Here is a 14,481-nt window from a genome sequence, read left to right as displayed (position 1 = left end):
AATAAAACTGTGACTGGTGAAGCACCCGGACTAAAGCTACGGTCGGCCCAGTCTCTCCAATGCCAGCCCCTCAATCATCCATTTGCCAATCAAAATGCAGTACGTACAAAAGCCCGCCCACTCAGCTTTGACGAGTGAAAGTGACAGCTCTGTTTCAAGCCTTAGTCCACGTCATGCGCCGCGTCATCGAAGTCAAGATCTCATTCTGTATATTCATAAGGAATATTTTTGTGAAGACGGGTAATAGAATCATGTAAACACATTTGGTTTCTCTTGCCCTACATGATCCCGTAGGTGTCCGCGTGTGTCTAAACTCCCTTCATCTGTCGAGCTCATCCCACAAAGCCTGCCATTGTTTTTGATGCTCCTTTGTGTTCTCCTGTCCCTGAACGTGGCTCTCGGTGTGCCACACATTTACTGAAGTGTCCCATTTACGTGCCCTTCTCCAACTGTCTTTGAAGTTTTATGCTTTCCATTTTTCAAAGGCGACTCTCTGCGTGCCCCCAACACCTTTACTAGTGTTCTTCATGGCCGAGCTCCTTCCCGTAAAGCCTGCCTCTCACAGAGTCTGCCATTGTGTTTGATGCTCCTTTATAGCCTCCTGTCCCTTAATGTGACTCTGTCACCGTGCCTCGTACACCTTTACTGACGTCTCTTCACGAGTGCTTCTTGTTCCTATTTAAGTTTCCTTCTCCGACTGTCTTTGAAGGTTTTCTACTTTCCATTTTTTAAAGGGGGCGGCACGGTGGCGCAGTGGGTAGCGCTGCTGCCTCGCTGTTGGGAGACCTGGGGACCTGTGGTTTGCTTCCTGGGTCCTCCCTGCGTGGAGTTTGCATGTTCTCCCCGTGTCTGCGTGGGTTTCCACCCACAGTCCAAAGACATGCAGGTTAGGTGGATTGGCGATTCTAAATTGGCCCTAGTGTGTGCTTGGTGTGTGGGTGTGTGTCCTGCGGTGGGTTGGTTCCTGCCTTGTGCCCTGTGTTAGCTGGGATTGGCTCCAGCAGACCCCTGTGACCCTGTGTTCGGATTCAGCGGGTTGGAAAATGGATGGATGGATTTTTTAAAGGCGACTCTCTGCGTGCCCCCAACACCTTTACTAACGTCTCTTCATGGCTCAGCTCCTTCCCGTAAAGCCTGCCTCTCGGAGTCTGTCGCTATTTTCAAGGCGCCTTTCTTAGCCTCCTGTCCGCTTTTCGACTCACACTTTGATTGCGTCACCCAAGTCAGACTGGCCAATCAGATTTCTGTAGATGACACACACACACACACACACACACACACAAGCCTTAGTGTTGTATTTTGTTTGAAATGCCCCTGCAAATACACTGGCGTCCTGTCCAGGTGTTGTTCCAGCCTTCCTCCCACCCTGGTTCTTTAATGGCCTTTCGCGGTTCTTCACTGGGTTGTGTGGCTCCTGGTGTCTCCATCGCTTGACCGAGCACCACGGGTTATTTGCATAAGACGTCAGTTCTTTGAGCTTTGAAACACTTCCTAGTGTGTGTAGGAGAAACCTGAAATATCTCATGCAGGGCAGGCAACCTAGCAGGACATAACAGATGAAGAAAGCCCGAACTTGGCCCGTGTTGTTGTAAGCGGTGAGAGTCCTTCATTGAAAAAAATAACTTGTTGGATAAACTTAAAAAAATTATGGCAATCAATTGCATTCACCTTTTTAAGTTCTTTCAACTAACACTACTTTTAAGTAAATCCTACAATGGTATTAATGTAAATTTAACATTGCTTTTTGAGTTGAGTGAAAATAAAAATGTGATAAGAATTTTTTGGATTAACTAACATTTTCTTTTACAAAATTATTACTTTTTTAAGTTGAAACAACTAGTGTTCATAATTTAACCCTACTCAAATGGTGTATGTATAAGTTACACAAGATTTTAATTGGAATAAACTTAAAAAGGTTTACGCAATCGATTGCCATAATTTTTTTGAGTAAGCGTAACTCAATATTCTTACCTTTTCAAACAGAAGTCATAAAAGTGGAAAAAAGCACAAAAAGCACAAGAGTGTAGTTTTGTATTTTAATGTATAAAACATTATTACAATATTTTTCTTTACAAATAACAGTAATTACAATGTAGATTTTATTTTACCTTTATTTTCTCTTCGCAAAAGCCTACAGCCATCTTATGGGCTCATTAACACTGAAATTTACTTTACAATCCAAATTTTTCATTTCCTTCTAAATGTTTGCTAGTTCACAGTATGTAACTTTTACAAAATAAGGTTAACTGTGAAGCTGTAAACTTAATAACCTTAACAAAATCTTGTGTAAAGTAGGGTCATCCATCCATTATCCAACTCGCTATATCCTAACTACAGGGTCATGGGGGTCTGCTGGAGCCAATCCCAGCCAACACATGGCGCAAGGCAGGAACAAACCCCGGGCATGTCGCCAGCCCACCGCAGGGCACACACACACCAAGCACAATTTAGGATCGCCAATGCACCTAAGCTGCATGTCTTTGGACTCTGGGAGGAAACCGGAGCACCCAGAGGAAACCCACACAGACACGGGGAGAACATGCAAAATCCATGCAGGGAAGACCTGGGAAGCGAACCCAGGTCTCCTAACTGTGAGGCAGCAGCACTACTGCTGTGCCACCCACATTAACAAATTCTTATGTAAAATAGGGCCTCTATATTGGTAGGTAAATACAAAAAAAAATCCAGTAAACAATGCTTTTTTTGACTGAAATATGGTCATACCCTTTATATACAAAACAATATGGTCTTCTAATATTGCAGTAAATAAAGTTGATGCAAAAAATAAAGCACTAACATTAGCACATTAACCTGCTTTTTAAAGAAAGAACTTTTGAGCTACGTTTGAGACCATTCAATTCCAAAAATAATTTTTGGAATACTTCTAAAGTATATCTGAGCTCTGCGGTGGGTTGGCGCCCTGTCTGGCATTAGTCCATGCCTTGCACCCTGTGCTGGCTGGGATTGGCTCCAGCAGACCCCCGTGACCCTGTAGTTAGGATATAGCGGGTTGGGAAATGACTGACTGGCTATATCTGAGCTCTTTAGGGTAACTTCGATTCGGTGAATATATAACACATAGTAACATGGCACATGCTGTTGCAAATTCACCAAAATTATTTACAGATTCAGTTTACTCAACAATCACACCAACATCTGCTGGTTCTGCATCAGGAGCTCCTGCATGCTTTGCCACAAATTAGTTTGAGAGCATACTGACTCCAGTCAGACTCAATACTATCAGCTTCAACATCCTAAAGAAAATAAAATGCCATAATTAATATCAATAACAAATACATCTATATTTCAAAGGAATACTCCACCAAAAAATAAACACTTTAACTGTTCCTTGTCCTACACTGGTAGAGCAGGCTGAGAAGAATTTTAATCTCAGGTTTTAAAGCAAAAAAAGCAAAGCAAATTGTGACACAATACAATTTAATAGAAACTAATTCTATATAGTACCAAACAATATCAAAGTGTTCGTGAAAAAATTTCAGATTACTAATGTTTTATAATCAGGATGGATGACATCCAGTGTAGAGGGCATCACCCAACAAATGAAATCAATTGCTTTTCTTTCAAGTCTTTTCTAAACTTGACTTGGCCATTTCTTTGGTTTTCAATGTTTTATGCATCAGCATCCATATGTGTTATTTTTGACATGCAACAGGGTGATATACTGTCAAAGCAAAGAAAAATTAAAGTAATATAAACTACTGAGTGAAAGAATATAGTGTTACTAACATATTATAGTAGTATATATTTTATTTATTAGTTTCTTAAAGTTGTCATTGTATAGATTAGAGTTTTTGTTTTTTTTTTAACTCCACTCAGTCAATGCAATATTGAGATACCGGCTCTATCTCCGCAAACAGAAGAGGAAAAACAATAAAACTGATCCACTTACCACATACTGTACTCTGAGAAGATCCTCCACATTTTCACCAAAGTACTTTATCACACAGCAGAGAACAAGCTCTCTTCACTTGTGGAGAGTATTTTCCTGTTTAAATCAGCATTAAGAGGCATTGTGAAGAAGCAACCAAACCAGGTCATTTAATAAATATCTCTGCAAGAATGTACTTATGTTTCTTACCCCATAAGATATCTAGCATCATGTGGATTTCTTTTTCTATGGCACCTCCCTTATTACGGAAAATGCTTATCAGCCTTGGTGTGAATTTATCCAGGGAAGACGTAAACTTTGCAACCAGATGGATTGTTGGGATTCTTTGGAATTCTTTGCTGATCTGCACACATAGAACACAAACCATAAAGTGGAACTAATTACAAACAATTCTGAAATGATAACAAACAGGTGTTTATTTAAAAAGCTCTAAAACTACACCATATTACACAGAAAAAAAGAAACTTTAACAAAGCAAAATAATTTAGAAGATAAATTACTTACATTTTTTCAGTACCTGAGTGGCATTGCAGAGAGCTGGCCATCTTGCTTTGAAATCTTCAATCCTTCGGAGAGAAAATGTTTTGGCCATTTTTTGGGTGATAACACTGTGATTATCTTTCTTCCTCACCTCACTCAAAAAGCTCCTCTCTTTCTTTTTCAAGACTTTGTTTTATTTCCCCAGCTGGATAAGGTGGAAGACAATTCACTTCAGCCTTCTTGGGTTTTTTAATATTTCTTGCTGAAGACTTTTCCTGCAACTGCTTCTTTAATGAATTCAGCTCAGGGCATCCAAGGGACCTTAATGTTGTCCTGTAATTGGCCGTTTTATATTTTAAGCTGGTCTGCCAACCATAATAAGCAGACTAAGAGCCTGGCTCCTTTAAACATGGGTGCTTTGCTTCTGTTACTGCACAAATCTGACCATGTACAAAACTGCTGTGAAGAAGTCAATAGTGCTTAAGCAGATCTGCAGCAATTACAATACCACCTCATTTCACACCTACAAGAATTGCAAATAATGCAGCATTAATTATTAAAAATAAATATGTAATTTTAGACATGGAGTAGTATCAAGTGCAGCTATAAATATATATTTTCTGGTGATTACCTGTCATAAATTTAAACACACAAAACATTTTGCATGAATGTATAATGTGTTTATGTAAAAATAGTAAACAAATTACAAAATTAATTTTACTTGCGATTTCCAAATAATTTATCTTTACCATAATAACATAATTACATAACTCTAAGAGATATATCTGCTTTATAAGCTAGTATACAAATTATCTGTTAATACTGGCTGCCACCTGCTATCCATACGAAATAGTATACTAAGAGAATATATTCAAAATTCTGATAGAAAATAATGAATACCTCTTATAAATAACCATTTTATGTGCCATGAATCATAAAAATATAATACATAAAATATCAATTCAACAACTTAATAACGCAGAAACGATATGCCTTGTAGTCTTCTTTAAGTTTCCCCATTTTCTCCCTTGCAATGACGTTTTTGTAGCATCATAAGTTACCTGTTCTGAAACTTTGTTTTTACCCAGGAAGTACCTTTATATTGAAACTGGCGATACTGTATACTCAAGTATTTTAAAAAGTACGCCGAATGTAAGATCTTTGTTAAAGATTTTTTAAACTTACACGAGCAACTGTACATCTCCGTGTCTTCAGATAATTAATTGCTCTATGTAATTTATAAATCCAGTTGCAAATTGTGCAAACTTTGATTATCGCGAAACAAGTGCTCGAAAAATGGCGTTTGGAACGGAGGAAAAAAAAGGACATTCAACAGGTTTTGATTACGAGGAGAATAAAAGTTACTTGTAATAAATACTATAATCACACACTTTCACGCTATAAGTCAGTCAGTTCTTTGGAGAGTTGTAGACAAATTAACAACAAAAATACTTACCTATATGCCTGCGATTAAACCGCAGTACATAAACATCTTAACAAGCTGTTCACATTATCGTAGCTTATATGGAATGTAAGTTATTAACGTCTTAACAAAACTGCGCATATAAAAAACTGATATAAAACATAAATAATTAATATCTTACCAATTCCAAGAAATGTAAAGAAAAATGGTTTAAAGACCCGCCAGTTCGATGAATATAAATCAGGTGATTAATTTGCACAAATCAGAAGCTCTTCAGTGAGCATACCCGTATGATGATCACTGTCCATGAATGAGAAATTGCTCAGTGTGCATGCGCAAAAGTAAAAGGCCGCCCAACTATGTATAATTGGATTTAAACAAAAAACTTAGTAGAGGCAATGTAATAAGTAATGTAAAGTTGAAAGTCCCTGTATTTTGTTGGGTAAACTAGCAAATATAAGTACATTCTAAATTTTACCATTTGTATGTAAAATAAACTCATTTATATGAGTAAAATAAGCTAGACCAAAGAATGATTTTTTTCAGTGTTCAGAGAGCAGGAATCTCATGAAGTAAATGGATTCTGTGCGGTGATCGCTGCCTGCGCCTCCTCACTGCAAGAGGAAGTCCGGTTAAGAAGCGCGTAGCGATTAACTGGGTCGGGGATCACTTAACACGAAGCATTTAATGTGCGACATTAACTTAGGATGAGGTTTGAGAAAATCTAGTAAATGAAACATTGATTTTAAGGTGAAGTTTACACTAATGACAAAATAAACTACGAGAATAAAATCGACATGTCAACTTTAATCTCGGCATACTGTACATTTATTTTTTTCTGTGTCCGTATTTTTTTTTTCCTTCTCCCTGCAGGCTGTACTGTAATTTGGAGCCTGATAGGGATCCATATAATTACAATTTCTTTATGGAACCTTCATTTGGGAACCAAAAGTGGCTCCCCAATGGCACCGCTCTGAACAACCACTCTGGCACGTGGACTGTTAAGAGCGTACTGGGCTTTCCGGTGAGGCTCCAGCTCCCCTGTGCCCCTGAGCAGGTTAAGAAGACTGAACGGGTGGGTGATGTTCCTGCACTGGCATCCCGAACCAGTTCCACACACTGCCCGTCTGGAGACGCATTTCAAGAAGCGGATCTGTCGGAGGAGTGATAAAGTACATTTCTGGAGGGGGGGGGGGGGGTTCAGACCAAAAGCGCCCCCCACCCGCCATGATTTGAACAAAAATACGTGCAGCTCATGTTTTAAATGTAGTACTGTATATGAAACTCGAACTTCGATTAGCTAGCAATGTACCGATAATCAGACGCCTCCCTCGCAGATTAACTGCTGCGGCACCGCAGAATGATCAGCACGCGTGGCATTCGAGGAATGAGAGCGGGGCAGGGACATTTTCGTGATTAATTTTTGAATTCATTGTTAAGTTGTCATCTAAACTCACCAAACATGCAAAACTCCCATTTATATTAGGAAGCCAAGATGACAGCAGACATTAATAAGAACTCCGAGAGGTCGAGCTACCCGCTTTTTAAAACGGACCTCAGCGTGCCTTGGCTGTCTAATCTGTTTACTGCCGCCCCATGATGTGTTTTATTTGAGCTATTTTCGTTAAGGTTTGTACCATAACCTTGAGCTGTGAAGGGCACGTTATAAATAAAATGTATTATTATTATTATTAGCCTTGAAGCAGAATCGCTTTTTTATTTTTCGAGCAGTGCTTGTCGATGTCCAATTTGAGCGCTGGGCAGAGTGGGAGATGGCGCCCCTCTTTGTCATTAGCGAGTAGTTAGGATTAGACTTCGATGACGGGGGTCCCCCTCCGTGTCTCTTACCCACTATAAACGGCGCCCCTAATGGATTGCCCGGCTCATTTCCAATTTTTTTTTTTTTTTTTTTGTGTGCGGGTGCACGATGCCACCCTAGGCTGCTGCCCATGTCGCCCGTACCAACATCCCCTGTGTTTTCCTAGCACGGACTCGGTGTCTCTAAGCCGCAGTCCACGAGGGGGCGCCGGAGAGCGTGAGAGCTGCACGCGCGGGCGCGCTCAGGTGTTTGCTTTGCGCCGTTGCTATGGAGACGCGGAGTCTCACCCTGGCGGGGCCGCACGTGGCAGGGAGCGCCGGTTTCGCTGCTCGCAGCCTTTATTGTCGCCGTCGCTTTCGGTCCTGCCCGCCTAGAGGGAGGGACGCGGGCTGTGGACTTGTCGCCGAGACTTGTCGTAGGCTGCTCCTTGGGCGTCCATTTCCGATTCCTTAGAACTGCAGAATTACAAACCTGCCGTCGAGCTCTCCAGTGGTTTTTTAGCCTCTGATTGTTCCTTTTGTCGATATGACATTTCATTTGGAATAACTTCAGTCCTAATCAAATTTGAAGTTTACTCCGCGATTTTTTCAAACGTGTCAGATAAAACCAGTTATTAAGGTAACGCATACATGTTACCCTGCTGGAGACGTGTTATAGGAAATGCTCATTTGGTTAATTACGTCTAGAAGTGATTGGTTCTTTATTTCAGACCTGCAGTTATAAAGTTTAGAAAGTAAACCACCCCTTCAGTGACATTCACAATTTTATTTGGTTTTCTCCTTTCGTTTTGTTTGCTATCAACATGAAGACAGTAACGAGAATGTCTGCGCCTTTGCAGTTTATTTTTCATAAATGCAAATTCCTGTGCAGATGGAAAACTTCATCTGATCTTTTTTAGGAGGGTCGCGACGCATTGGCGCTTCTTCATCTTCAGCTGCCAATAAAGGGCACTTAAAACAATGGGGGGAGGATTTAAAATGCCACCTTCGGTGTCCCGTCATTACTTTTGCCTTCTTTTTTTTCTCATTTTTGTGTTTTTAATATCTTACGTGTAGATGTTACTGAGCTTTCATTCTTTAAAACACTTCAACTATTGAATGTGAACCTTTATTATATAAATAAAGAATTATATTGAAAAGAAGATCTGATTTCCTGCGCGTGGAGTCAGCCTTGGCATGAGCTGGCACTGGCACTGCTTGGCCATCTGTCTTTATGTCCCTTACCCGGTGGTCTCGCTAACGAGCCTCGTGTTCCGCGTCTCTCTGAAAGTGCGTTTTATAATTGGGGGGGGGGGGGGGGGGGGGTGAACTCTCCAGTCACCCCCCATGATAACAGATGATGCTTTCCGTGGGGTCTTTGTTATGAGATCCGGCGCTGGACGGGATGCCCGGTGGGATCTTCAGGTTTCTGTCGGCCGTTTCGCTGTAAGTTTAAGTGCGATGTGAGTTGGGAACCCCATGATGAAAACACAGAGGGGAAGGTGCCTTTAATTTAGGGGGGGGGGGGGGTCACTTATTTTTTCCTTTCTTTTCATATAGCGCCTTCCATTTGAAGGAGAGTCTGGCAGTGGGCGGCCCTGTTCTGCTCAAGCAGCTCCTTTTTGTCTTCGTGGTGCTCTTTTTGCTGTTGTTTATGGCTTTCTATTGTTTATTGTTCTCTTCATTTGTTATTTGTCTAATTGTGCCTATTCTGATATTTTTATTCTATTTGGTTATTATTTGTGATCTGTTTGTGTTTTTCTTGTGGGTGGATTCCCCAAGAGGCGGGGCCACCTGTCCATCATAGCGTAGAGACCGCCCCCAGCTCTCTAAAGGCAGGCTGGGACTTGAAGTCCAGGGAGGTTCGTTTTGAATGTCACTCGGGTGGATTTTGGTGACATTTGAGACTGACGTGTTGTCTTGAATTTTTTCCTCTGATTTTCACTTTTCCATTTTGTCGATTTTGGACTCGTGTGCTTTGCTGTTGTTGTGAACAAGAAATCCCAAGTATTCCCAACAAATCACTTTGAAAAATGACCACTAGAGGGGGATATCATTATCAAACCCTGGCTCGTAAAAGGGCAAACGCAGAGTCTTCATTAATTCAAAGATTTATTGTTCACAAGAATGAAGACCCACAGGAGCACAAAAGGCAAAGAAGGAGTTGCGAGTAAAGCCAAAGGCAAAACAAAGCAAACGAGTCCCAATCACGACAGCCTAAGAATCGTCGAAATGCAGAGCAGCGGGACACAAATCTGGAAATCCAACAAACCCAAAGAACTTCACCAGTCTCAGGCACGTTTGGAAATGAACCAGCTGGAGCTGTGGGAGACCCTCTGGCACTATGGGGCGGTGAGTGACAGGTGAGACCACCCAGAAAACACATACAACTGAAAACAAGGAATAAAGTGCACAATCAACAAAAGTAACATTAACATAATCAACATAAAGTGATGAACAGAAGAGACACCCTGGCTGAGCCGTGACAGACTCCTCGTTTGATTTCTGATTTGCTCTTCTCTTGTATTTTGTACCCTTTCTGTCAGTAAGTCCTCCATTATTAGGAGTTCTTGTGGCCTTGCACTATACAAGCCAGGGGTTGATGGTTATCCTTTCCCTTGTGGAGCATTTTGAGTGTGAATTTTGAGACTGAATTGCAGACAATTTGCTGTGATGGTTACGGCTTTTTAGGCTTCAAATCCTGAGGACGTGGATTCAAATCCCACTACTGACACCACTGTGAGACCCTGAGCAAGTCAGCCCACCTGCCTGGGCTCCAATTGAAAAAAAATGAAGAAAACATGGAACCAGTTGTGCCTCGAATGTAAGTTGTCTTGGATAAAAGCACCAGCCAAAGAATAGTAACTGATGGAAAAGGCGCTATATAGCAGATAGATAGTTAGAAAGGCACCATATAAGAGAGAGACAGATGTGAAAGGCACTATATGATAGATAGACAGATAGATAAGTGAAAGGCACTATATGATAGATAGATAGACAGATATCCTCACAGGTGGCACAGTGGTTGTGCTGCTGCTGCTTTGCAGTAAGAAGATTGTGGGTTTGTTTCCCAGGTCCTCCTTGTGTGGAGAGCGCTTTGAGTAGTGAGAAAAGCGCTATATAAATGTAAAGAATTATTATTATTAGATAGATAGACAAATGTGAAAGGCACTATATGATAGATAGATGGATAGAAAGGCATTATATATGGATAGATAAGTGAAAGGCACTATATTATAGATAGATAGAAAGACACTATAATATATAGATAGATAAGTGAAAGGCACTATATAATAGATAGACAGATATCCTCACAGGCGGCACAGTGGTAGTGCTGCTGCTGCTTTGCAGTAAGGAGATTGTGGGTTCGCTTCCCGGGTCCTCCCTATGTGGAGAGCGCTTTGAATAGTGAGAAAAGTGCTATATAAACGTAAAGAATTATTATTATTAGATAGATAGACAAATGTGAAAGGCACTATATGATAGACAGATGGATAGAAAGGCATTATATATGGATAGATAAGTGAAAGGCACTATATAATAGATAGAGGCGTCGGTGACACACTCCACTGAAGCCACTTGTGCAATGTGACAAACCCAGTGACTAACTGTGGCCAGTCTGTGACTCAGTCCCACCAAATCCAAAGACGTGTGTGTGTGTGTGTGAGAGGGCTGAGGAGCAGCGGGCACTCAGCCGGAGGTACGGTGCACTGATGAGAAGTAAGGACCACGGGGGGCTTTGCACCACACAGACAGAAGAGACACTCGGTGGTCTGGCGTCTCGTGTTCCACATATCACAGCAGCTACTCGCCGTAGCCAGAAAGCCTTCGTGCAGCCCCAGCACAGCCATGAAAAGGCCACCAGAACAACCAGCAAGCTGGCGAGACCGTCACAGAGGCACATCCTTTGTCACGCCCTCTGAATCACAAGATGTGTAATGTGACATCCACAGGTGACGGGATCGTCAATGGCCGTCGTCATGTTTGACATCCCCGCAGAGTACAAGTCATGTGACATCGACTTAGTTTGTCATACCCTCTGAGGCCCTAATCGTGTAACGTGACATCTTAAGTCGTCAAGCGCTTGTGTACTGTGACATTGACTTCTGAATCGCAAGTGGTAGAAAGTGACATTCTGAGGCAGTGGTCGTCATCAAGTTTGACACGACAGGTTTCCGCCATTCTTGCTGGCACATTCTGTGAAGCTGTGATGCCTCTGTGAGCTGCCATCTTCAGGTCTCTGCTATGGCGTTTCAGTCCGAACCACTCGAGGACCCTCCAGCGATGTCCTGACTGTGTGCTTCAGGTCTTTGGACTGTCATCGCAGGCTGAGGCGGTGTGCACGCTGGGCTGGTTTTCTTGGAGGACCTCCGTGTCTTTGGTTGCACTTGTCCTCCCCTCCATTCTGACCAGCCCTCCTGTCCCCGCTCCTGCCTAACGGTCCCCTTGTCCTCGTCTCTTCCTCACCATGGTGGTCTACATTGAGCTCCTTGGACTTCACGGTGTGGTTTGTGTCCTGACATGCAGTGTAAATTGTGGGACCTTCTAGCCACAGGCAGACGTGGGCCTTTCTAAGTGACGTCCAATCAATTGAGTGGCACCACCGGTGGACGCCAGTCAAGGAGAATTAAAGCAAACAGGGGACACCTGAGAACAACGTGAGGGGTCTGAATACGCCTCGGAAGGTGAGACTTCAGTTTGAAAATGTTAATAAAACTGCAGACCTGGCCTCACTCTATCCTGATGGGTCATTGAGAGGAGACTGATGGTCAAACACGGCCAATGATGTCTGCATCTGAAATGAAACGTGCAACACGAGAAAGGGGGCAGAAAGTCAGGGGTCCAAAGACCTTCTGAGAGTGCTGTGCATGTGTTGTGTGCGGTTTATTTATTTTACTTTGGCAGTTGGTCTGGGAAGACCCTCGAGTGTGAATGTCAAAGTACTGAGGACACCTGACAACAAACAAACCCGAGTTTAGAAGGCCAGATGTCCGTCCACCAGACTGCTGTGGTGGGCAGGCACGTCATTGGGATTTGCAGACATCAGGGTCTTAGTCCCCCTCTGCGGTTTTCGTGTGCTGCCTTACTCAGAAAAAAGAAAAAAATCAAAGAGAGTCTGTTTTTCAAAAAGTGTCTTTTGAGAATGGGAAAGGCGCTATATAAATAAAATGTATTATTATTATTGTGCTCACTGATCAGGAGTTGAGTAAAAATAGAATTGATAAAAAAGATCAGGGGCTAACAATGCTATATTATAATATGTAAATTCCTGAAAAAAAAAACCAGGGACTTAAGCCTTTAATGTCCGCAGAATTGATGCCATTGGAGGTGAGGACAGTTGGCACCGGGGGTCACTGAAATGCAATGTGAGGGTGCATGTTTTATGAAGATCACTAGCTGTGCCACCCGTCAAGACGTGTCAAAAACGAAAGTATTCTGTAATGCATTGTGTTTCTCATTCCAACAGGTGGTGCATCACAATCATTTATTTTGATAAAATGCATTATTGCAGTTGTCATTCCAACAGACGGCGCAGCACAAACATTTATCCTAATAAAATGTATTCAAATGACAAAGGCAATGCATTTTATTATGACAAATGTTTGTGATGCACCATCTGTTGGAATGACAACCGCAGTGCAGATGTCTCTGTTTTATGCCATTTGGTATGGGATTTGTAAAAGCAACCTTAATGTTGGTGATGCGCCATCTGTTGGAATGTCAAATGCAACGCATTTTATTATGACAAATGTTTGTGATGCACCATCTGTTGGAATGACAACCGCAGTGCAGATGTCTCTGTTTTATGCCATTTGGTATGGGATTTGTAAAAGCAACCTTAATGTTTGTGATGCACCATCTGTTGGAATGACAACCGCAGTGCAGATGTCTCTGTTTTATGCCATTTGGTATGGGATTTGTAAAAGCAACCTTAATGTTGGTGATGCGCCATCTGTTGGAATGTCAAATGCAACGCATTTTATTATGACAAATGTTTGTGATGCACCATCTGTTGGAATGACAACCGCAGTGCAGATGTCTCTGTTTTATGCCATTTGGTATGGGATTTGTAAAAGCAACCTTAATGTTGGTGATGTGTCAAATGCGATGCATTTTATTACGACAAATGTTTGTGATGTGTCATCTTTTGGAATGAGAGAGACATAGCACCTGGACAGACACAGAGACACTTGTCCTTTTATTCAGGTGGATATATCCATCTCCTCCATCCATACCGATTAATACAGTATTGGGTCTCAGGTTACGCTCACTACATGCCAACACTCACTTACATCCATGCCAGTCTTGAGTTTCTAATTTAAATGAAACCGCCATCTTTGGGAGATGAGAGGGACCAGGAGATTGGTAAGTAAAACCACCGAGATGTGGGGAGGGCACACAAAGTCTACTCGAACAGCGACCAGGCTGGGGATTTGACAGGCAGTGTGGCACAGTGGTTAAGACCTCAAACCCTGAGGCTGTGGGTTTAAATCCCACTACTGCCCCTGTGTGACCCTCAGCAGGTCATTTCACCCGCCTGTGCTGCAATTAGAAAACAATAAGAAATGTCACCAATTTTACCTCAGATGTTGGCGTCACGGATTCGAGCGCTCATTTATTCGGTTGTTGTCAGAATCCGCTTATTTATACGCTCGAGAGACCCACTGAAATGCCACAGGGCCCACCTCTACGCAGTGTCGAATGCCAAGCACTAATCCAGACTGGACTTTGACCTCTCCAATGTCCGTCGTTCTCCCTCTTAACCCTAAACGCGGCCATGCCACGCAGCAACAGAGCGCTTCACTTTTTCTTTTGGTTTCTGCTCCAGGCGCCTTCTTTTCCTCCGCAGCCAAACAAAGAAGGCGGCCGG

This window comes from Erpetoichthys calabaricus, chromosome 9 (assembly GCF_900747795.2).
Source record: "Erpetoichthys calabaricus chromosome 9, fErpCal1.3, whole genome shotgun sequence".
In the NCBI taxonomy this organism is placed as follows: domain Eukaryota; kingdom Metazoa; phylum Chordata; class Cladistia; order Polypteriformes; family Polypteridae; genus Erpetoichthys; species Erpetoichthys calabaricus.
Note: the sequence above shows the minus strand (reverse complement) of the source record.